Source organism: Chiloscyllium plagiosum, unplaced genomic scaffold, assembly GCF_037043375.1.
Source record: "Chiloscyllium plagiosum isolate Xiang-an unplaced genomic scaffold, Cpla_swu_hap1 HiC_scaffold_22, whole genome shotgun sequence".
Classification (NCBI taxonomy): domain Eukaryota; kingdom Metazoa; phylum Chordata; class Chondrichthyes; order Orectolobiformes; family Hemiscylliidae; genus Chiloscyllium; species Chiloscyllium plagiosum.
Window position 1 is genome coordinate 21,988,591 of NW_028270160.1, and position 26,271 is coordinate 22,014,861.

The 26,271-nt window shown below is 41.9% G+C and overlaps 1 protein-coding gene and 1 pseudogene across 3 annotated transcripts in view; both read left to right on the forward strand.

Annotated features, from left to right (window-relative positions):
• Positions 1-26,271, forward strand: part of hspa12a (heat shock protein family A (Hsp70) member 12A) — a 265,691-nt gene that overhangs the window by 54,643 nt on the left and 184,777 nt on the right. The gene's annotated exons all lie outside the window — the stretch shown is intronic.
• Positions 3,728-24,939, forward strand: LOC148145953 (uncharacterized; annotated as a pseudogene).

Genomic DNA, 26,271 nt, shown 5'->3' on the forward strand with positions numbered 1-26,271 from the left:
TAGTTTTGCTTTGTAAAATACAAAATATTGTCTATATTTATAAAATAAATATCTTGGAATCATTGTATTTATTTCACATTGACTAGTTAAAAAATAATTTATCATATTTAAATTTAAATCTGCCTACCCTGATATTAAATGGTATAAATTTAGGGATGTAAGTGGGGGGGGGGAGAGATAATCCTCAAGCCAGTTAGTGCTGAGGGGTGGGATTTGTGCTGTCAGACAGCGGCAGAGACTGCACACAGTCCCGGGGCTTCACCACAGCCAGTTGTCCACTTGGGACATCATAGTCGTGGGATCTGTCACAGCACAGTCCAAGAATATATTCAGCAGTTAGTCCTGGAGGACCAGCACAAGCCGTCACTGGAATTGTGTATAGTCAGTCGGGGATCTGCAAAGACAGCAGTTAGGGATCTGTTGAGTCAGGTCCAGCGGCTGCTGGTCAAAGTTGTTTAGAGGTCTGGGGCAAAAACAGCCTTGAAGATTCTTTCATTGATGATTTCTTTTAAGGTTAAAGATCTATCAGTGATTATGAAATGAAATGTTAATCCCTGTTCTTCTTACAGGCCATGACTGCCCTACTGTCAATTTCTAACCACTCAGTTTAATATGGAAGAAGGCGACATTATAATCTTTTTTTAAAAAAAAAGTCTTCTCCTTTGATTCTGCACCATTTGATATCAGTATAAACTTACTCTCAAATTCCCCATAATTTCAAGCTACTGCCAAAGATCATTTTCACCCCTCTCACCCCTACCTGTTGTACTAACGAAAGAATTGACGAAAGGAAATAAAGCAGTAGCACTAATCTGAGCCTCAGGTGCAGAATCATTCTGTTCCAGGATGAAAGCAATGCCGTTGGTTTAGGATATTTTGGATCTATCTTTATACTTCCAGTTTTACAAAATTTAACTAAATTAAATAAGATTCATGCAATTCCTCCACTCAATGAGCAAATGTTAAAGTCTGAAGTGATTTTCCTCCGTGTTAGTTATAGATTATAGCTAAAATTGAGCAGAGACCTGCTTTCATCGTTTGTGCTTTCGAAGTTTTTTTGTTACCATGTGAGTAGACAAGACCTTTTAAGGCAGCTGCAGTCATATAGCATTGTAAATGAGCAATGATTGATCAGGACCACTTAAGGAACCTAATCTGGAATTTACATTAAGGGATTAGAGCCAGGTAATTATAATGGATTTCAGAGTTGGAAACTGTATACATTTTACATTTAAATATTGAATACTGAATAAATGAATTTCCAGTTTAGATTGATGACTTTTAAAATGTCTTAGCCACTTGTTCAGTTTTCACCTCTGAATTACAGATAATGATTTTAAAAAATATATCATCAATTGTAATAGCCCCGAATCACAAAATCAGAATTAATTGGCAGGATCGCTTGGTTTTATTCCTTTACACATTGTAAGTGACCTGTCTCCTTGCCCCATGGTTAGTTTGAAGCATGGCTACATTAATTTGTTGCTAACTAAAAAATGGCAAGATACCTTATTGGGGCCACTTGAAAGAATTCTGCATGAGATTGGGAGATAGAGGTATGTATAGCAGATGGAAGTCCCAAACGCTGGGAGGTGTTCATAGCTGACTGTGAATGAGTAGATGAAAAAAACAAAAGGGACATGAAAGACAGTGTAAGGCTACTAAGACTGAGGAATATACAAACAGGGTTAAAGCAACAACGTGGTAAAATAAAGAACTTAGATTCTACTCAGAATACCCAGTCCATGTCTGGCATACGACCCTATTTGAGGATGGGGATTTTATTCCTGGATACTCGCTGAGCCCCTAACATCTCCTGATTGTCCCCAGCACTCCCACCCCCCACCTTATTATAAACCTTTCCTTCTTTTGAAAACGAAGCATCTAGTCTTCATAGCTGACATCATGGGGATGAGTGGCCTGCGCCATCCGAAACCAGGGCCCATCCCAGGAATTAGAGTAATGTTAATGAAGCATACCCCAACTGCAAGAACAAACTGGCCCAATTTGCTCAATATGTCCAAATGGGATATTGGTGTAAACACAGCAAAATTCTGGGAGTAGCCTGAAAAAGAATGGCTTGTGTTATAAGACTGAAATATGCTATCTGTCTGATGGAAGTGGTATACCAATGAAAAAATAATCAAGAAGCTCAATAACCTTTGTTTAGCTCTATGCTTTTGCAATGTTTTCCCCCTGGTGTCACTGACATGATTCAGACAAACAATATGAACTAGTCCAGGAATTTCCAGTCGCAAATGAGGTGAGCTGTGGTTTTCTATTGGGATGGCCAGGACCAGACTGCAAGTTACGGGTAAAACTGTATCCAATGCCTTTGAGATCCCAAATGCTGTGGGCCCTGACAGGATTGATTGGGACTAGGATGCCCATGGGGGCGGAATCTACCTCAGATGCCCGCCCAGCGACCACTGCTAAGCAACCTTTTCCCAAGGGGACCCTAGAAATGGGACATGCAGACCCCAGTATTACACCTTTGAGACTGGGAACACGGCAGCAAAATTCCCCAGGGACAAATGGCTGGCCCTTGCTTTAACTGTGGAAATGTGGCCACTGGGGAGCGGTGTCTTTAATGTTACCTTGAAGCGAACGCGGGGAATCCACATGCTTGCATCCTAGCAAAAAGAACATCTGCTAATATACACTTACTCTTCGTTGTGCTTTTCATGTGACCCACGACTTTGGAGCCTTGTGAGAACATAGAAGATTTTTAACCCCCACGGGGTGGCGTTATAGTAATGCTGTTTTGTCAAATCAGTCTGGCAGTTATCAAGATGTTTGGTTCATGCTGAGGCAACTGATACAGTTTCCAAAGCAATGGGCAGGTGGATGCTGCTGCTAAGTAGGCAGCCTTCCACCCCATCGCCTTTGGACTCCTCCATCGCCAGACCACAACAACATGACGGTTGGAGGAAGAGCGCCTCATCTTCCGCATAGGAACCCTCCAACCGCAAGGGATGAACTCGGATTTCACCAGTTTCCTCATTTCCCCTCCCCCCACCTTGTCTCAGTCAAATCCATCGAACTCAGCACCGCCTTCCTAACCTGCAATCTTCTTCCTGACCTCTCCGCCCCCACCCCAGTCTGACCTATCACCCTCACCTTGACCTCTTTCCACCTATCGCATTTCCGACGCCCCTCCCCCAAGTCCCTCCTCCCTACCTTTTACCTTAGCCTGCTGGACAAACTTTCCTCATTCCTGAAGAAGGGCTAATGCCTGAAACGTCGATTCTCCTGTTCCCTGGATGCTGCCTGACCTGCTGCGCTTTTCCAGCAACACATTTTCAGCCTTCCACCCCAAATGTCTGGTCCCATTGGGCCCCCAGCACAACCTGGATAGAGATAATATGGGGATATACGCGCCAGATCTGGGTAAGGTACAGAAATCACAGGGGAAGTCCCCTGCTGAAGAGCACAAACTATGGCCTCAAATAGGGTACTCCCTCGATACTCAAACCAAAATGTGGTTGACCCTACTGGATAAGCTTGTGTTCCTTCTTTGCTGCTGCCTATTTTAGTTGATTACGTGCATTTTTGTACACACTTGGGCAAGGAAGGAACGGTTTATATTCTATTACAATGAACACGCTGCAGCCTCAATTGGAGGGCCCCTTTCAGGTTCTCCTCACCAACCCAACTGCTGATAAGGTCGCTGGGCACTTCCATCATTGCAAGGTCATTGGACGAGCCCCTTGCAAGGGAGGTGATGATGAAGATCAAATTTACCCTGTTATGTGGACTCGTCGTCATTGGCATTAGTGTTCAAGAAGGGACTATTTACCAGTCTGATCTTGAGCAACCAGAGACTGTCTACCATTTATGCCGAAAAGATGTCCTTGTGTGCTAAGAGACTGATTCCTTTGATGCATGGAACGTTACCAAGAATGACTGTTGCAATGGTCAACTACATCATGATGATTGGACAGTTTGTTTACAGGACAAGTCTCAATGTCAAGGTGTTTTATGCCAGTTTGATTTCAATTGTGCTATGGGTAGCCGTGGTAAGCCTTGCCCCTACCCAAAGAGGTCTAAATCTGCACGTCACAAAAGAGAAACGGGGGAGATGCTCTTTCACTAACAATTTGTTTTTTCAAAGTCACAATAAAATGTCCAGCTGGGATGAAGTGGTCTGTTACGCCCTCACATCAGCAAAGGACTCCTTGACCCCTTTCCCCCTCCCAAATCCCAATGAAAGAGTATTTAACACTTCTAAGGCATTTACCGGCCATAATGTTTCTTTGAATATTACTCATCCCCACCTACTAGTTGCTTATAAACTTCCTCTGATAAGTCGGGGGTGCGGGGTGTGGGGGGGGGGGCGGGGGGGGCGGGGAGAAGGTAGCACAAGTGCAATAGGTGAATGGGGGGTGGGGACTGAGGTGATAGGTCAGAGAGGAGGGTGGAGCGAATAAGTGGGAAGGGAGATTGGCAGGTAAGACTGGTCATGAGGACAGTGCTGAGCTGGAAGGTTGGAACTGGGGTAAGGTGGGGGGGAGGAGAAATGAGGAAACTGGTGAAGTCCACATTGATGCCCTCGGGTTGAAGTGTTCCGAGGTGGAAGATGAGGCGTTCTTCCTCCAGGCGTTGGGTGGTGAGGGGGCGGCGGTGGAGGAGGCCCAGGACCTGCATGTCCTCAGCAGAGTGGGAGGGGGAGTTGAAATGTTGGGCCACGGGGCGGTAGGGTTGATTGGCATCTCTAACACATACAATACTATATTTACATACATTGAGGCTGTGGGGTGGGATTGGTCTGATAACTGAACGATTCCTTATATTAACTTTAGCACGAAGACCTCAGACACTGGACTTTCCCCACTGCACATTGGCAGCAGCTGCCCCAAGTTTTAGTGCATTCTTCAGCATGTGGACCTTGGAATGTGGCAGTCTGCAACACATCTTCCAAACAGGAGAAAATTCTTTGAATGCAGAGCTCAGTTACATCAGGCTCTCCAACCCTGACAGTACCTGATTGATACCCAGTTCCAATACAGCTGATAATTGTGGACTGTATGGATTTTAATGGAATATCAATAATTGATCATACGCAACAATCAGAAAGAGGCCAATAGAAATTCTTTTCAATAAAGTTAAAGGCTAGATGCATGTTAATTTCTCACTTCCACGTCCCACCCATTCTACTGAAACCTCTGACATAATTCAGACAATACCATAAGAGATCTGGTATGAATCAAATAATAAAATAAACTGCAAACAATTATAAATAAGATTCACATTTCAGTAGGATTGCTGAAGTAATCTAAAGTATTATTAAATATTTCATTTAATTGGAAATTAAGAGATGAAATTCTGATTTTTTGCAAAAAGCAATCTCATTGCTGTAATCCATTTCACGAGGTATTTTTTTAAGTTAATTAATCATTTTATAGTAAACTGAAGAATTGCTTCTTTGGATTTTAAATTAGCATTGAATTGCCACATGCGTGTTTTTAAAATTTTCTGTGATTAACAAGTGGAGTGAATTGTATTCTGTTGTGCATGGAAAAACATTGTTTTTTAATAAGAGAATGCAGATTCTATTTTATTCCTTTACTTGAATGTGGGCAGTACTGATAAGGTGAGCATTTGCTCTCTATCCTAACTGTCCTTGAAGTGAAGGACTGGGTAAGACATTTCACAGCGTAGTTCTCAGTAAATGATATGACAATGGATTGAGAGTCACATTAGGCCATTCAGGTAAAGATGGTAGATTTTAGTGGTTTCAGATTTTTTTCTACAGCAGTGTTTTCATGGCTAGCATTTAATCCCAGATCTTATTAATTGCATTTAAATTCCACTGGTAGTTATCATTGGATTTGAATATGTGTCCTCAGTATATTAGCCTGGGTCTCTGCGTTCTTACACTAGTAACATTGCCAATATACTTCCATCTCCTTAATCACCTGAGATTTTCAGATAAAAAATAGCAGAGAACAAGTCTCTTTATTGTTAGTATGTTGTTGAAAAATTATCCCATCTCTTTAGAGATAGCTGAGGTTTTACAAGTAGATTTAGCTCCATGTATAAATCAAAATTTCACACACCTTTTTCCAGTCTTTATTAACAATGTTTGTGTACTCTAGAATTAGATACCAATATCTTTCATGTGTCCTGCCTGTTAAATATTGGTTTAGCCATAGTCAGAGTCATCAATACAGGTATAAGGTGAGGTGACTATTGTCCTGTTACTCCTATGCCTGTTTGTCTTTAGTGAGCGCATAATGCAATCACAAAAAATGAGCAATATAATAAGCAATACAAAATAAATAAGCACGCCTACATAGGGAATTGCTATCAGCCTCAAAAGGGTAATAACATACAATGGTGTGTCCTCATTTCTTTTCATTTGCCTGAACATCAAATTCCTTTATTGTCAGTGCAAATGATAATGAACATATACAAACAGCTTTTTTGCATAACAGTGAACTTTCAGGCAAACATAGATGCCCAAAGAGTGCAGTGTCATAAACATAAGAAAAAAAAATGTTTTTACAAAATGTAATCCAAACCTATGCCTACAAATCTCAACAAATGGCATGCATTCTGGCATGCAAACAGTTCACAGGGGGTGGACTACCCTCTAGTTCTTGGCTTTTATTCTGCCACTAAATATTTAACATTAATCCTGAAGTATGAAATCTGCCCGATATCTCAGGAGGTGTCTTTGACGAATGGTGCAACCCAAAGCAGGCACTCAGGGGACATGATTAGTAAAACATGTATACATTCGGATAGGTGTGCTAAACTGAAGAAAGAGGAAATAGTGAATGTTTAAGGATCATTTTTCAATCTTCTCTGGTACAGTTGACGAATTAGAAGTTTGAACATCTGTGAACTTTGTGCCATTATTCAGGAAAGGTGCAAGAGACAAGCCAAATAATTAAAGGCCATTAGATTTCACTTTGTGTATGTACAAATTACTAGCATTAATTGATAGATAGAATTAATTATTACTTAGAAAGGCACAAATGAATCTGAGACAGTCAGCATGGATTGTCAAGAGAAATTCATGTCTTACTGACTTCATTAGGTTTTTGAGGAAGTAACAGAACGATTGATGAGGGCAGTGAGGATGTTGAGGATACTGGATTTCAGTAAGGCATTACCACAATTGGCTGAGTGATGTGATAAAAGGGGCAATGCCCATTATATGTCTTTGCAAATAAAAAGTGGCTTCCAGTGGTGTTTCAGAGGGCTCAGGGTTTGATCCCCTGCTGTTTGTATTATATATTAATGATTTAGATCTAAACATAAGAGAAACACATGATTGGGAAATTTACAGAAGATACCAAACTTTTCCATGTAGTTAAATATAAAGATGGTGACTTGACTGCAGGATGATATCAATGGTTTGGTTGAGTGGGTAGCAAATGGAATTCAATCTTGAGAAGTGCAAGGTTATTTAATTGGGGAGGTAAGCAAAGCAAGGGAAGGCATAATAAACAAGAGAATATTGAGAGGCATAGAGCAAGTGGGAGATCTTACAGTGCAAGTCCACAGGCCCATGAAGATGGCAGGACTGGTAGCTAAGATGGCAGAGAAGGCATATAGGATGCTTTCCTTCAGACAGTGAGGTATTGAATACAAAAACAGAGATGTAATGTTGAGGTTTGTGTACACTTCAGGTTACCACATTAGATAAAGGGCATAATGGCTCTGGAGAGAACACAGATTTATAAGAATGTTGCCAAGATTTGAAACTTGCAGTTATGGGGAAAGATTGGAAAAGCTTGAGTTGCTTTGCTCAGAAAAGGGGAAGCAGAGGCCTAAAGGAATTATTGCTGGACTGTTAATCCAGTGACTCAGGAAATGTTCTGGGACCCGGGTTCAAATCCCAACATGGAATTTTAATTCAATAAAAATCAGCAATTAAGAGTTGAATAGTGACTATGAATCCATTGTTGGAAAACCCTTCTGATTCACTGATGTTCTTTAGGGAAGGAAACTGCCGTCCTTACCTGGTCTGGCCTCCATGCATCTCCAAGCCCACTGCATTGTTGTTGACTGCTTTCTGGGCAATAAATGCTGGCCTAGCCAGTAATAGCCTCACCTTGTGAATGAATAAACAAAACAGAGATCACTGAATGGTGACTAATTCAAGTGTACAAAATAATGAGTGATTAGGATAGAGTGGATAGAGTGGGTGCTTCTTGTAGTAGTGATATCAATTACCAGGGACATGGATCTAAGGTGATTGGTAGAATCATCAGTGGGGACTTAAGTAAAAACGTTTTCACCCAGAATGTTGTAAATGTCTGGAATTCCCTACTCAGTTTGATGGTTTAAATAAAAACTATAATCTCCTTTAAAAGGAGTGTAAATCTGCAACTGAGGCACTGTATCCTGTAAGGCTATGGATCTGGTGCTATTAAGTGGATTAGAATGGGTGCTATTTTATTCTGCTGACACAGATACAATGAATTTAAAGGCCTCGTTCTATGTCGTAACTTTTCAATGGAGCACTGACCTGTACTGGAGACTGAAAGTTTGGATTGGGCAATAAGGACCCTGGTTCTAGACCTTATTTTGGCATCACCGCACAAAGGGAAAGTGACTGGGACACACTGTTGGCTACAGACTTTGTGGATTTACTCCCACGAATGATAGAATTGGTGCTGTGGAAGACACAGACAGCTCCGTTGTTATATTAGAGCTTACAGGAAGTAGCTACTTGGGTGGCGAGTATTCACCATGGCTGGTAGAAACATACTAGAAATGGAGCAGATTGCAGAGCTTGTGCTGAAAGGAAGGGACCTTGTAGCAGTCAGAATTCTTGACTCAATAAGTTTTATTAAGCAGTTGGAACTGATCAAGTTATGAATACTTCACAAACTCCTCTCCAATATCCCCCTCTCCACCACAATTAGTTTAAGACCCTCTGTACATCCATAGTCATTCCATTTGTCAGGACACTGAATCCCTGCTCATTTCAAGTGAAACCTGTGCCAGCAGAACTTTTATCCTCCCTGCGATTCCCACGCTCATTGACACAGCTTGCAAGAACTTTGTAACTGTCCACTTCGGAGCAGCGAGAGGCGGGAGCCGGGAAGAGGTGACATTGGTGCGAGGTAATTGTCGGGAAGGCTGGTAAGTATATTTAAACTTCTTACCTTCAGGCCAGCGAGGGAGGAGCGAGCAAAGGACTTCTGTGAAGGGTAAGTAGAACAGTTTATATTTGTGTGACAGTTAGGGGACAGAAAGGGAACCGGCAGGGAGCGCTGAGGTCCCCTGTGGCCATTCCCCTCAACAATAAATACAGTAGCGCCTCAACTTACGAACTTAATCCGTTCCGGGACCCGGTTCGCGAACCGAATCAATTTTTCCCATTGTTCGGATAGCGTAAGAATGCTTGGACGTAGCAACGAACGCTATTCACAGCGCACGCGCCAAAGACAAACTGAATGAGATCACGCGGGGTCCGAGAGCTTTTGCGTTCAACAAGTGCATAGCAAAGCAGAACAATGAAACCACATGGTCGCACACGGGCATTTTGCATTCGTACCTTGAATTTCGTACGTACGTTGAAACAAAACTTTACGTACAATCCTGTTCGTAAACCAATTTGTTCATGAACGGGGTCGTTCATATGTCGAGGCACTACTGTATACCGTTTTGGATACTGTTGTGGGGGGATGACTTACCAGGGGAAAGCAGTGGGACACCTGCTGCTCAGAAGGGAAGGGGGAAGAGGAGCAGAGCAGTAGTCACTGGGGACTCGATAGTTAGGGGGACAGATAGGAGGTTCTGTGGGGACGAGAGAGACTCACGGTTGGTGTGTTGCCTCCTGGATGCCAGAGTCCGTGATGTCTCTGATCGTGTTTTTGGGATCCTTAGGGGAGAGGGGGAGCAGCTCCGAGTCGTGGTCCACATTGGCACCAATGACATAGGTCGGAAGAGAGATGGGGACTTGAGGCAGAAATTCGGGGAGCTAGGATGGAAGCTTAGAGCTAGGACAAACAGAGTTGTTTTCTCTGGTTTGCTGCCCATGCCACATGCTAGTGAGGTTAGGAATAGGGAGAGAAAGGAGTTGAACACGTGGCTACAGGGATGGTGCAGGAGGGAGGGTTTCAGGTTTTTGGATAATTGGAGTTCTTTCTGGGTTAGGTGGGACCTCTACAAGCAGGATGGTCTTCATCTAAACCAGAAGGGTACCAATATCCTGGGTGCGAAATTTGCTAAAGTTATTTAGGTGAATTTAAACTAATACAGCAGGGGGATGGGAACCAAAATTGTAGGACAGGTACAGAAGAGGATGAGAGTAGGGAGTTCCAAAATCAATTATCTGACATTGGCAAGCGAGAACCTGGTTTGAAGTGTGTGTACTTCAATGTGAGGAGCATCCGAAATAAAGTGGGTGAACTGGCAGCATAGGTTGGTACCTGGGACTTCGATGTTGTGGCCATTACGGAGCCATGGATAGAGCAGGGACAGGAATGGCTGTTGCAGGTTCCGGGATTCAGGTGTTTCAGTAAGAACAGAGAAGATGGTAAAAGAGGGGGAGGTATGGCATTGTTGATCAGGGACAATATTACAGTTGTAGAAAGGATGTTTGGGGACTCGTTAACTGAGGTAGTATGGGTTGAGGTTAGAAACAGGAAAGGAGAAGTCACCATGCTGGGAGTTTCTATAGGCCTCTGAATAGTCCCAGAGATGTAGAGGAAAGGATAGCAAAGATGATTCTTGATAGGAGTGAGAGAGGCAGGGTAGTTGTCATGGGGGACTTCAACTATCCAAGTATTGCCTGGGAACACTACAGTACGAGTACTGTAGATGGGTCAGTTTTTGTCCAGTGTGTGCAGGAGGGTTTCCTGATACAGTATGTAGACAGGCCTACAAGGGGCGAAGCCACTTTAAATTTAGTACTGGGTAATGAGCCTGGCCAGGTGTTAGATTTGGAAGTAGGTGAGCACTTTGGAGACAGCAATCACAATTCTGTCAGGTTTACTTTAGTGATGGAAAGGGATGGGTGTACTCCACCGAGCAAGAGTTACAGCTGGGGGAAGGGAAATTATGATGCAATTAAGAAAGATTTAGGAAGCGTAGAATGGGGAAGGAAACTGCAGGGGATGAGCACATTAAAAATGTGGAGCTTATTCAAGGAAAAGCTCCTGTGTGTCCTAGATAAGTATGTACCTGTCAGGCAGGGAGGAAGATATAGAACGCGTGAGCCGTGGTTTACTAAGGAAATGGAATCCCTAGTCAAGAAGAAGAAGAAGGCTTATGTTAGGACAAAATGTGAAAACTCAGTTAGGGTGCTTGTGGGAAGTCAGGAAAGACCTAAAAAGAGAGCTCAGAAGAGCCAGGAGGGGACATGAGAAGTTGTTGGCAGATAGGATCAGGGTTAACCCTAAGGCTTTCCATAGGTATGTCAGGAATAAAAGAATGATGAGAGTTAAATTAGGGCCAATCAAGGATAATTGTGGGAAGTTGTATGTGGAGTCAGAGGAGATAGGGGAAGCACTCCAAGTAATCTAATCTAATCTCACTAAATAAATATTTTTTGACAGTGTTCACTATAGAAAATGAAAATGTTGGCGAGGAAGATACAGAGATACTTGCATCTAGACTAGAAGAGATTGAGGTTCATAAGGAAGAGGTATTAGAAATACTGCAGAGTGTGAAAATAGACAAGTCCCCTGGGCCGGATGGGATCTATCCTAGGATCCTCTGGGAAGCAAGGGAAGAGATTGCTGAGCCTTTGGCATTGATCTTCAAATCATCATTGTCTACAGGAATAGTGCCTGAGGACTGGAGGATAGCAAATGTGGTTCCCTTGTCCAAAAAGGGTAGTAGAGACAACCCTGGTAATTACAGACCAGTGAGTCTCACTTTAGTTGTTGGTAAAATGTTGGAAAAGGTTATAAGTGATAGTATTTATAACCATCTAGAAAAGAATAATCTGATCAGGGACAGTCAGCATGGTTTTGTGAAGGGTAGGTTGTGCCTAACTAATCTTATTGAGTTTTTTGACAAAGTGACCAAACAGGTAAATGAGAGTAAACCGGTTGATGTGTGTATCTGGATTTCAGCAAGGCGTTCGATAAGGTTCCCCATAGTAGACTATTATACAAAATGCGGAGGAATAGGATGTGGGAGACGTAGTTTGGATCAGTAATTGGCTTGCTGAAAGAAAACAGAGGGTTGTAGTTGATGGAGCATGTTCATCTTGGTATCCAGTTACTAGCGGCGTACCGCAAGGATCGGTGTTGGGTCCACTGCTGTTCGTCATTTTTATAAATGGCCTGGATGAGGGCTTAGAAGGGTGGGTTAGTAAATTTGCGGACGACACTATGATCGGTGGAGTTGTGGATAGTGACGAAGGATGCAGTAGGTTGCAGAGAAACAGAGATAGGATGCAGAGCTGGGCTGAGAGGTGGCAAATGGAGTTTAATGTGGACAAGTGTGAGGTGATACACTTTGGATGGAGTAATCGGAATGCAAAGTACTGGGCTAATGGTAAGATGCTTGGGAGTGCAGATGAGCGAAGAGATCTCAGTGTCCATGTACACAGATCCCTGAAAGTTGCCACCCAAATTGACAGGGTTGTTAAGAAGGCATACAGTGTCTTGGCCTTTATTAATAGAGGTTATGCTGCAGCTGTACCAAGCTCTGGTATGGCCACACTTGGAGTATTGTGTACAGTTCTGGTCACCGCATTATAAGAAGATGTGGAAGCTTTGGAAAGGGTGCAGAGGAGATTTACTAGGATGTTGCCTGGTATGGAAGGAATGTCTTACGAGGAAAGGCTGAGGGCCTTGAGGCTGTTCTCGTTAAAGAGAAGAAGGTTGAGAGGTGACTTAATAGAGACATACAAGATAATCAGAGGGTTAGATAGGGTGGACAGGGAGAGCCTTTTTCCAAGTATGGGGACGGCAAACACGAGGGGACACAACTTTAAAGTGAGGGGAGATAGGTATAAGTCGGATGTCAGAGGTAGTTTCTTTACTCAGAGAGTAGTAAGGGTATGGAATGCTTTGCCTGCAACGGTAGTAGATTCGCCAAGTTTAAGTGTATTTAAGTTGTCATTGGACAGGCATATGGACTTCCATGGAATAGTGTAGGTGGGGTGGGCTTCAGATTAGTATGACAGGGCAGCGCAACATCAAGGGCCGAAGGGCCTGTACTGCGCTGTTATGTTCTATGTTCAAAGGCCAGAGGTGCTGGTCTCCTTGCCTCATGTCACAGACCAAGTTTGAATCTAAGGAATGTGACTGCCTCATAAAGCAAGGTGTCTAGTTGGCTGCACCTGCTCAACTCTGACTCAAAGTTGTTCAAACTGCAAGTAATTGCTACAGATGTGTTCACTATAGAAAACCTTAGTTTCTAGTCGCTGCCACTTATTGAACCTCTAGCACACTACTTGACCTGCAATCTCTACTGTTTGTGATCTCCATGCAGTTTGTGACATAGAAACATGATTTTCCATTACCATACTACCTTTTCTGCCATTGGATTCTAGTTGGGGTTCTTTGATCTCTACGAGTTCAGTTACAGTGAAGCTTCTTTAACACCTTGTTAGGTGCAACATTCCAGAGTCTCTCTCTCTTTCCAGATTGCCACTGAATTTATGTATACAGTGATATTTTGGCTGCATGTTCCTTTAAAAATTGTTGTAATTATAAGTTCAATATGTCCATAAGTACATCAGGCTTCCTCCATTATCATGACAGCTCCTTTCTTACTTTCTTGTCCAGGAGCTATGCACTTAAGATATAGTCTTCTGAAATGGGTCTCTTGTAATATGTGGAGACATATATTCTGTGAGTGTTCCATCATGGTGCCGGCCAAGTCATGCTCCATTTTATGTCACCAAATATCATGTTTCAGAGTTCACATTCCAGACGATCTTAAAGGATTGGCATGAGTTAGAATATGGGTAGCAGAGTTTTGGATGATCTCAGATTTATGGTTTACTGAAGAGCCAGCTGGGGTCTTAATGAAAAATATGGGGTAAATGCTGAGAGGATGTTCTCTCTATGAAATAATCATGGCACAATTTAAAAATAAGGGTCTTCCATTTAAGACTGAGATGAAGAGAAATTTAATCTCTTGGAGAGTCATCAGTTTTTGGAATTGTCTCCATGAAAAACAGTGGGATTGCATCAGTTGGTATTTTGAAGGCTGAGTTAGACAGATTTTTAATCAATGAGGATATCAAAGGCTATGGGGGGGGGGTCAAGCAGGAATATATATTTTAAGTTATGATCTGATTGAATGGCAGACCAGGAATGATGAATAAATTTGCCTGCTTCTAATTTCTATTTCTCATGATCATGACCTGTTATCAGTTTACGCTTCCAGAGCAAAATCGTTTTTAGTTGAAAGGTGCAGATAAAAAGCGAATGACTTGTGAATGCTTCAAGATGTTGTTCTTCAGCAAATTATTGAACATAATGTATAAAGTAGACTCACTCCTTGGTATCAACTGATTCACTATCTGCGGGTCTGCATACTGTGGGTCAACCCAGACTCTGTTTCTTTTGTTCATTGACTCATTCTATCTGATTGCGCCATCCTTTGTGGTACATAATAAAGTTACGTTGGAGCAATATCCACGTTTTTTGTTATCCATGGAAATCCTGTACCCCTATCCTCTACACATAATGAGGATTTGTTCTATATATTTTGCTGCAAAATCCTTTTCTTATTATAATCAGAAGATTGAAAGCTGAAGAAGCACTTTGCATCAGAGTTGAAAGACAAATTAGTTATGTTGTGTTTAAAGTATTCTGTTAATTGTGCTTAAAGAATAATATGATCCAAGAGCCTTTGGTTAGATCAGTATGTTCCTTCAGTTCTGCTTTTTTGTATACATTGTTCAGGAGCAAAATACAGATGTTTAATATTTTGCTTCCTTCTAATTCTTTGCCAGTTAGCTTTCTAAATATATACTGTAATTGAGTGACAGAAGAATTGGGCAATGACATAAATGGTGCCTTGACCCATGGAAGGACATGTGCAATAAGGCTTACTGATCTGCTTTTCTAAAATCAAAACTGACAGGTTTCTCCCCTTGAGAAAAATAAAGTGTGAATTTCAGCCAAACTCTGGACCTACTGACTGAGCATTCATGCAAAGTTGCAGCTGTGCTGCCTAAAAATTGTTTCAGAATCAAATATATATTATATATAATGCTAATTAAAGAGAACTTAAAAAGGCTTAATGAATTTCTAGTGAACAGAGATAAGAAAAGCAAACCGTTTCGAATTGAAACTAAAATCCCCACCTCCAGTCTCATCACAAGTATTTATATCAGCAACATGTTCATACTACTGCAAATGATATTAACTTGCATGAGCTGAAGAAATGTTAGTCGTTCAAGCATTTGCTTCAGTTCATGCATTTACAAACCTGGTTGAGCAGCTTGCAATGATTGTTTTTTTATGAATTAACTAAATTAAGAATACGTAATTTCAATACAAGTTATGTTTGGATGCCCAAATGTGTTATGACAGTCTGATGGGATCACAGAATATGTAATCTGAAAGAGGTAAGAATTTCTACTTTTATCTTAATCGGGTCTTTGAACTGCTCCGGTCACTAGGATTTGTTAAAACTCATGTCAGCTATAGTTTCATCGAAAATCCCCATGTCATCTTATTTGAATGGGTTACAGATAGGAACACATCTATGCTACATGAGAGCAATTAATTTTCCCAAGAGAGGCAATATACATTATTTGTAAAATCTTTATTTTTTTAAAATTCATTTGTGGGACCTGGGCTTCGCTGGCTGGCCAGCATTGATAGCCCATTCTTATTTACCCTTGAGAAGGTGGTGGTGAGCTGCCTTCTTGAATCACCGCTGTCCACTTGCTGTGGGTTGACCCATAATGCCTGTAGGGAGGGAATTCCAGGATTTTGACCCAACAACAGTGAAGGAACAGGGGTATATTTCTAAGTCAGGGTGGTGAGTGGCTTGGAGGGGAACTTGTAAGTAGAGGTGTTCCCAAGTACCTGCTGCCCTTGTCCTTCTAGGTAGAAGTGGATGTGGATTTAGAAGATGTTGTCTAAGGGCTTGTGGTGAATTTCTACAGTCATCTTGTAGATAGCACACACTGCTTCGACTGAGCACCAGTGGTGGAGGGATTGAATGTTTGTAGATTTGGTGCCAATCAAGTGGGTTACTTTGTCCTGGATGGTGTTAAACATCTTGAGTGTTGTTGCAGCTGCACCGATCCAGGCAAGTGGGAAGTATTCCATTACACTCCAGACTTGTGCCTTGTAGATGGTGGATAGACTTTGGGGTGTCAGAAGGTGAGTTACTGTTTTAAAAAATTCTCAAGGTCAGGTTCGTAGGAGAGTAGTCTGACACAGAACAAACGACCAAGAGGCGAGTCTGCTAGAATATGAGCATTTTATTCCCCGCAACGTCGCCACAACCAGGTCTCATACTTACAACGGGTCTGGCTTATACTCACTCTACATGTTACCGGAACTGGGAGCCGTCAGTTCTCGTAGAGCGGTTGCCAACAACCCACGCTCTGCGGTTAAACGTAACCCCGGAGCAGACTCCCCGAACTGGAGACTTTTCCAGCTGATATACTCTTTTCCAGATATAAACATTCATGTGAACAGCAGAGCAAGGCTAAAAAACACATTCCATTCTGGTTACATACAGATAAGAAGATTCACACGGGGAGGTGTGTAATAAGATTCACACGGGACTAAGCAACACCTCCATTCCGGTTAGATTCACACATGTATTGGGACATAATTTTTAACCGTTTCACCACATTCCACTGCTTGGCCCAATACATGTGTTACACTATGATTCACACATGTATTGGGACATAATTTTACACCACATTCCACTGCTTGGCCCAATACATGTGTTACATTATGCTTAATTCAGTTCAATTCGTTTCAGTTAATTTCAGTTCAGTCAATTCAGTGTAGTTCAATTCAGCTCAGTTCAGGTCTGTTCAGTTCAATTCAATTGTGTTCAATTCAGTTCCGTCCATTTCAATTCAATTTAGCTCAGTTCCATTTTGTTCCGTTCAATTTGATTCACTTCAGTTCCACTCAGTTCAGTTCAGTTCAATCCCATTCAATTCTGTTAACTCCGCTTCAGCTTTTTGGACATGCCCACATCCTCCGCTGTACCCCAGGCAAGGGGTTCTTCGGCAGGACTGGGATCCTCTCAAGGGTGGACAGCAGCGACCCTGGGGTTCCTCCGGTCGCCCCCCACCATTTCTCAAACAAACTGCCACGTACATGCCCACATCCATGCCATCCCGGGACGGTCGGGACCTCCACAGTTTGTTCTTCTGGTTTCTTAGTCTTTTTCCAAAACATTGTTCTGTATCAAAATCTCTCCTCAATTGCGATTGACCCTGCTCGCAGCGTCAAAATGTTTTTAAAAATTCTCAAGGTCAGGTTCGTAGGAGAGTAGTCTGACACAGAACAAACGACCAAGAGGCGAGTCTGCTAGAATATGAGCATTTTATTCCCCACAGCGTCGCCACAACCAGGTCTCATACTTACAACGGGTCTGGCTTATACTCACTCTACATGTTACCGGAACTGGGAGCCGTCAGTTCTCGTAGAGCGGTTGCCAACAACCCACGCTCGGCGGTTAAACGTAACCCCGGAGCAGACTCCCCGAACTGGAGACTTTTCCAGCTGATATACTCTTTTCCAGATATAAACATTCATGTGAACAGCAGAGCAAGGCTAAAAAACACATTCCATTCTGGTTACATACAGATAAGAAGATTCACACGGGGAGGTGTGTAATAAGATTCACACGGGACTAAGCAACACCTCCATTCCGGTTAGATTCACACATGTATTGGGACATAAGTTTTAACCGTTTCACCACATTCCACTGCTTGGCCCAATACATGTGTTACATTATGATTCACACATGTATTGGGACATAATTTTACACCACAGTTACACACTGCAGTATCTCTAGTCTCTGATCTGCTCTTGTAGCCACTGTGTTTATGTGGTGTGTACAGTTGAGTTTCTGGTCAATGCTAACCTCAAGGATGTTGACAGTGGGGGAATTCAGTGATGGTCAAGGATGGTGGTTAGAGTGTCTCTTATTGGTAATTGTATGACATTTCTGTGGCGTGAATGTTACTTGCCACTTGTCAGCCCAAGCCTGGATTTTGTCCAGATCTTGTTGCATTTGAGCATAGACAGCTTCAGTAACTGAGGAATTGCAAATGGTGCTGAACATTTTGCAATCATTGGTGACCATCCCCACTTCTGACCTTATGACAGAGGGAAGCTCATTGATGAAGCAGCTGAAGATTGTTGAGCCTACGACACTACCCTGAAGGACTCCTGCAGAGCTGTCCCGGAGCTCAGATGACTGACCCTCCACAACCACAACCACCTTCCTTTGTGCCAGGTATGACTCTAACCAACAGAGTATTTGCCCCCGATACCCATTGATTCCAGTTTTGCCAGGGCTCCTTGATGCCATACTTGGTCAATACATTAATCCATGTTTGAACCAAGGCTGTAATGAGGTCAGGAGCTGAGTGACCCTGGCGAAACCCAAACTGGGCGTCACTGAGCAGGTTGTGGCTGAGCAAGTGCTGCTTGATAGCACTGTTGATGACCCCTTTCATTACTTTACTGATAATGGAGAGTAGACTGATTGGACGGGTAATTGGCCAGGTTGGATTTGACCTGTTTTTTTGTACACAGGACACACCTGTGCAATTTTCCACATTGTCGGGTAGTTGCCAGTAATGTAACAGTATTGGAAGAACTTGGCTAGGGGAGCGGTAAGTTCTGGAATACACGTCTTCAGTATATTACCGGAACATTATCAGGGCCATTGCCTTTGCAGTATCCAGTGCCTCCAGCCGTTTCTTGATATCATGTGGAGTGGATCGAATTGGCTGGAGACTGGTAGCTGTGATGCTGGGGACCACTGGAGGAGCCCGAGATGGATCATCACTTGGCTCTTCTGACTGAAGATCTTTGCAAATGCATCAGCCTTATCTTTTGCATTGATGCGCTGGGGTCCTCTATCATTGAGGTTGGGGATACTTGTGGAGCCCCAGTGAGTTGTTGAATTGTCCACCACCATTCACAACTGGATGTGGAAGGGCTGCAGAGCTTGGATCTGATCCATTGGCTGTGAGATCGCTCAGCTCTGTCTGTCACTTGCTGTTTATGCCATTTGGCATGCATGTAGTCCTGTTTGGTCGCTTCATCAGGTTGACGCCTCATTCTTAGGTATGCCTGATGTAGCTCCTGTCATGCCCTCCTACACTCTTCATTGAACAAGGTTGGTCCCCTGGCTTGATGGTAATGGTTGAGTGGGGGATATGCCAGACCATGAGATTGCAGATTGTGGTGGAGTACAGTTTTGTTGCTGTTGGTGGCCCACAGTGCTTCATGGATGCCCAGTCTTGAGCTGCTAAATTGGTTTGAAGTCTGTCCCATTTAGCAAGGTGATCGTGCCACACAACACAATGGAGGTTATTCTCAATGTGAAAACAGGACTTGGTCTCCACAAGGACAGTGCAGTGGTCACTTTTACCTATACTGTCATGGACAGATGCTTCTGCAGCTGGCAGATTAGTAGGATGAGGTCAAAAATGTTTTTTCCTCTTGGTTCCTTCACCACCTGCCACAGACCCAGTCCAGCAATTATATCCTTTAGGACCCAACCAGCTTGATCAAGAATGCTGTTGCTGAGCCACTTTTGGTGGTGGACATGGAAATACCCACTCAGAATATATTTTGGACCCTTGCCACCCTCAGTGTTTCCTCCAAGTGTTGTTAAACATGGAGGAGTACTGATTCATCAGCCAAAGGAGGGTGGTACATGGTAACCAATAAGAGGTTTCCTTGCCCACATTTAACCTGAAGCCATGAGACTTCATGGGGTCTGGAATTGATGTCAAGGACTCCCTGGGAAATTCTCTCCCGACATTATACCACTGTGCCACCACCTCTACTGGATCTGTCCTGCTCGTGGGACAGGACATATCCTGGGATGGTAATGGTGGTGTCTGGGGTGTTATCTGTAAGGTATGATTCTGTAAGAATGACTATGTCAGGCTGTTGCTTGACTAGTCTGTGAGACAGCTCTCCCTTTCAGCACTAGCCCCTGGTAGTTGGTAAGGAGGACTTTACATGGGTAACAGGCCGTTTGTGTTTTTGTCATTGTCTTTTCCGGTCCACGTTGATGCCAGGTGGTCCATTTGGTTTCATTTCTTTGTTGTGACTTTCTAGTGATTGATACAACTGTGTGGCTTGCTAGGCCATTTCAGAGGGCAGTTGAGAGCCAACCATGTTGCTGTGGCTCTGGACTCACATGTAGGCCAGACCAGGTATGGATGGCAGATTTCTTTCCCTAAAGAACATCAGTGAACCAGATGGGTTTTTCCGAAAATTGACAATGGTTCCATGATCATCAGTCGACTCTTAATTCCAGATTTATTTAATTGAATTCAAATTCCACCATTTGCCATGGAGAATTAAAGAAGATTAGTAGACCAAGCAACCTGTTGAATGACCCATATGTACGATTTTGCCTTCTTTATGCTTATAACCCAGTCTAGAAATATACCTTGTTTCCTTTCCAATGATCTGTCCTTTCCTGAATGTGTTGGTTATGCTATAATTCTGCAGCCATCAGTGGCTTGACCATATCTTGACAAGTACCATGTCTTGACCATATCTTTATGAAAGCTTTGCTCACTAAACTAAGTAACATCCAGCTAATATATTTTTGTACAGAACACCAAATATTCATGTTTAGTGATTAGAGATCTTCTGGCTTTACTGCAATTGCAACTGACCTGAACATATGTTTGGCAAAATCCTAACATTACAATTATTTATATTGTAATCTTCATATTAGGAAGACATTTTGAAGTATTTTACAGTGAACGTTAAATCAATGTTCTTCTTCAGGCCTCCTTTTCAGAAGCAGTTGTACTCATTACTTCTGAAGCTGGTCTTCTTCAGCTCATTGTGTCTTACTTAGGCCAACAATGTTGGTGACGAGCACTGGAGATCCAGGATTACAATCGTGTTGTGACATTGAAGTTTGGGGCTACTAGGGTTGTTCATGAGAGTTCTGATGTTTCAGATCCTGAGATTCATTTTGAGGTGCGGAAAATATGCCCATGTGCAGGTTTGATTTAACAGTGGGTGCCTGTTGCACACCAATTACCACATGTTCTTAGTGGAACAAGGTCTTAATCTGATGGCAGGAGTAGCAGAGTTGTTGGAGAACAGGCTGTGCTATGCAAATAGGGATTATACACACACTCCTATCCTAGGAGCTCTCAGTCATCCTTGCTTGGGAGTCAGGGTTAAAGAGAAGAGGGTACTCCATATTAATCAATCCCTGTTGATTGCTTTAACTGCAGGATCCACCTCTTTCATTGCTCTTTTTCAGTCTGAGAGAGGTGGACCCAGAGGATAGGCTGGAGCAGCTTCAGTGTGAAAAACAGCATGGAGAGACTCTCCAGAAATCCCTGATGTAGCAAAGTAATTAAGTATTGTAGTCTTAATATATTTTTCTCTTACTTGGCTAGGATATCCTACTTCAACAAAGGCATACCAGTCGGCTTCAGGACTTGCTGGCATAAATATTTTGGGTGAATGGTCTACTTCTGTGCTGTGTATATGTAAATAATAGAAAAAGATGTGATAAAGATAGTTGTTGGGCACAGCATTTGGAATTACAGTATATTTATCAGGAATACATTCAAAATTTTCCAAAGTTGATTTGAGGCATTGCTAATGCATCTACAAGAAATATGTGTTAAACAACAGCCTGTTTTTCTTCAAATTCCTCCAGATGCCAGCAAATCACTTTATCATTTGCAACCAGTTCTAAGCATTTGATGTGTTGCATTGGCTTAATCAGCAAGCCCGCCCCTTGCAGTTTGTAATTATGTTTTTGCTGAATATGGGGTGGAGGTGCTTGTTAGTGTGTTGAAATAATTCACAGATATTGATACTTTAGTAGGCAAAAACCTTCATTTCTTCTTAAAAATGTTCAATTAGCATTTTGAATAGGAAAGGAAAAAAAGAACGGACACCATCCATTATTTTCATTTAAAGGAGCAAAGAGCAACAGAGATGGTTTTTTACATGATTTTTATTGTAGCAATTTGTTTATAAATATATCAAGAATATAAGCAGGATCTTATTACTTTATAAATTAGAAATGAACTGCAAATTAAATCAATATCAAAATTACATTATCAAACCTGTATTAACTGTACAGTTGACTAGGAGAGAATGTTTGCTTTGAACCAGCTGCAGATTAAAATTCATTTAATTAGTTTTATTTGTGATTCAAATCCCTGCAGGTTTCCAGCAACACACTATCACTATTTAAATAAGAGGTGTCCCATTCAAAAATAAAGTTTTCTGAGTGTAAGCCTCACAAAATGTAATGAAATCAAATTTAAAAAGTTAAAATTACTGGTTATGGTATTAGTTTATGAACATACCTATGAACATCTAAGCCAGGAACAGGATTAGGCCATTCAGCTCTTCAGAACCCTGTATGTAACACCAAGGTGGGAAAGAATCTGTTTTAGCCTTAGAAGTTTGCCATGGAGAGTGGGGAGTTGATGGTTAGAGAACAAAATTTTTGTTGGGATTAAATAAAGTTGATTTCTTCTCTCCACTATTTAATTGCAAGAAATTTCTGCTCATCCAGTCTAGAGTAGTCTCTCAATTTGGAGAGGTAATAGGAAAGTAGATGTGTGGGTGTCATCTTTGTGAAAGATGGTGCTGTGTTTTTGGTTGACATTGCTGAGGCACAAATGTTTGTACAAAATAAAAAAAAACTAAACATAGTTAATTGTGGAGAATCACAGGTAACAGTGCACAAACATAAAGAAAAGCCTTTACAGGTGGTACTCTGACTCCGATTTGACAAAACTAAATCCTGAAGAAGGGCCTATGCCCGAAACGTCGAATCTCCTGTTCCCTGGATGCTGCCTGACCTGCTGTGCTGTTCCAGCAATAAAGTTTCAACACAAAACTAAATCAAATCAAGCATATTCCAGATGGATGATGGCATGTCCAACTGCTTCAAAAGCAATAGATAAAAGAATGAAGAGGGTTAAATTAGCTTTGTCATAGTCATATAGAATATCATTTGTGACTTTGATAAAAGCCATTTCAGTATTGTAGTAAGGGTGAAAACCAAATATAGAATTCTGAAAAGGATGGTCATTGATTTAGGAGGCTACATTTTCAATGCCTTTGAAGAGAAAAGTGGAGATTGGCTATGACAGTTTGCAAAGACGGAGAGATCAATGTTTCCTGAATGGAGCAGATTCCATAGAGAGGGAGACATACTTAAGGAGCAAAAACTGTTATCAATATCAACAAAATGAAAATCAGGGAAGGAAGTAATTATCAGAGAGGAGGGCTAAGGGAATAGGAAGTGAGACTTGAGGTCAAGGTAAGCTTAGAGAGGTTGGGTGATCAGAGAGAAACTATAGAAAGTTGCAAATTCTGGATTAGGATGTTAGGATGGATTTCAGGAAGGAATGCAAAGTCTTAAAATAAATGTAGTGAAGGGAAGGAAGAGATAGAGCAAGTGGTTTGGATAGTCTCAATCAACAAACAGAGCAAACCATAGTGCAGGAAACAGGCGAGAGGTATTTAAGAAATGGTTTGCAGGAGAGGAAATATGATTTTTTGAAGGGGGATCGTGAATCTGTGCATTCCAGGATTATCCTGGAATAGTGAGCAATTTTTAAAAATTCCGTCATGGGGTGTGGGTGTGACGAGTCAGACTAGATTTATTACCCACGCTTAGTTACCCTTGAGAAGGTATTGGTGAGCTGCCTGCTTGAATCACTGCAGTCCATTTACTATAGATAAATCCCCAATCCAGGAATTCACATTGAATTTGATTTAATTTGATTTCTTGTTGTCACATGTACCAAGATACAGTGAAAAGCATTGGTTTGCATGCTCTATAGGTGGATCATACCACATTAAGTGCACCAGGTAGCAGAACAGAGTACAGAATACAATATTGCAACTACAGAGAAGGTGCAGAGAGAGGGACCAATGTTCATATGTATGTTCAAACTTATATATCTTCTGCCTGACGGAAGAGAGTGGAAGAAATTATAACTGGGGTCGGAGGTGTTTTTGATTATGAACTGAAAACAAAAAAATGCTGAAGATCACAGTGGGTCAGGTAACATCCAGGCAAGCTAACGTTTTGAGTCTAGATGGCTCTTTGTCAGAGCTGAAGCGATTATAAGGAGAGTGCAGCGTCTTTGACATGTTGGTTGTTTTCCCAAGGCAGTGAAGTATAGATTGTCAATGAATGGAAGGCTGGTTTGTGTGGTGGCAAGGGTATTGAAGGGCAAGCCTGGCAAGCATTCTTGTCTTTACCACTTCAACGGCAAGCAACCTAGGTTTAGTGCGGAATGCACTGCAGCTGGTTGACATGTCAACAGGTCAGGAGTATAAAATATACTGGTTCCTTATATCTTGCAAGCCTGAAATTTGTTGATGAGTGGAACTGTTACTTGTTGAATTATACGTAGTCTCAAAAGGTTTTGCAGTTCTTCAATGTACAGCATTGAAGGACCTTGATGTAGAAATGCCATTTCTTAATATGCGGTTATATGATTAGTTCTTTCTATGTGGAAACTAAGCTTTACAGATTTTTTCCCTTTTATTATGAATTTTAGGCAAAGTTGGTTGAAGTTTCTCTTAAGTAATTTGTATTTACTCTTTATATTTAAAGCTTAGTCTGTCTATTCATAAAGCCTTCCTCACTGAGATAATTTATCATTATCTTGTTCCTAGTCAGAGCCTCATGGCTGCTGACAAGTGTAAAGGGGAGGGGATTATTACTAACATGCACTTAAAGCCAATTGTGTCAGGAAGTAGCTGTTTGCAATCTGAAATTAAGTACCTTGATGTACAAAACGATTATGGAGGCATATAGCCACTTCCTTGCTTGGTGCACATGCCTCCTTCTCTCCCTGTCTCTCCCTCTCCCTTGCCCCCACCACCCAACATCTCTACAGCATCTCTATTCTTTGCACCCAATGTTCTCTTTTCACCTCTGAATTTCTTCTTTCCCTTATGTATTCTCTCATCTGTCTGTCCCTTTTTGTTTCTTTTCTACTCTTTCTCCTCCATTCCCCCTCACCCTGACTTCATCTGTTTGGTTCCAGTTATCATCCCAGCCTTGAACTGTGCTTGACCTGAATGCTTCAATGGCCTTAACTCACCATATGAAACTCCATTGATTGAACTTTCCATAAGGTTCGATTTTTATGTTCAAAGAATGATGTCTATAGTTAGATCCAGAAAGATTTTTCCGTGTTTAGGTTATATTCCGTTCTAGCCCATTTTTGTATGATGTGTTGTCGGCAGAATTGAAGAGCTGACATTGTATTTGTGTTGTATCATCAGCCAAATCAGAGAATATATATTGCATAGGACCATAATTTTTTTCATTGGATTATCTGAGGGGTTCATATTCCAGAGGATCTTAAAGGTCCCATGGAATTCAGGGAGAACTAGCCATTTGGATACAGAACTGGCTCAAAGGTAGAAGACAGAGGGTGCTGGTGGAGGGTTGCTTTTCACACGGGAGGCCTGTGACCAGTGGAGTGCCACAAGGATTGGTGCTGAGTCTACTACTTTTCATCATTTATATAAATTATTTGGATGTGAGCATAAGAGATACAGTTAGTAAGTTTGCAGATGATACCAAAATTGGAAATGTAGTGGACAGCAAAGAAGATTACCTCAGATTACAACAGGATCTTGATCAGATGGGCCAATGGACTGAGAAGTGGCAGATGGAGTTTAATTTAGATAAATGTGAGGTGTTGCATTTTGGGAAAGCAAATCTTAGCAGGACTTATATATATATAAGGTAAGGTCCGAGGGAGTGAATAAAGAGACCTTGGAGTGCAGGTTCATAGCTTCTTGAAAGTGGAGTCGCAGGTAGTTAGGATAATGAAAAAGATGTTTGGTATGTTTTCCTTTATTGGTCAGAGTATTGAGTACAGGAGTTGGGAAGTCATGTTGCGGCTGTACAGGACATTGGTTAGGCCAATGTTGGAATATTGCATGCAATTCTGGTCTCCTTCCTATCGGAAAGATGTGAAATTTGGAAGGGTTCAGAAAAGATTTACAAGGATGTGGCCAGGGTTGGAGGATTTGAGCTATAGGGAGAGGTTGGGCTAGGGCTGTTTTCCCTGGAGCATCGGAGGTTGAGGGGTGACCTTATAGAGGTTTATAAAATTATGAGGGGCATGGATAG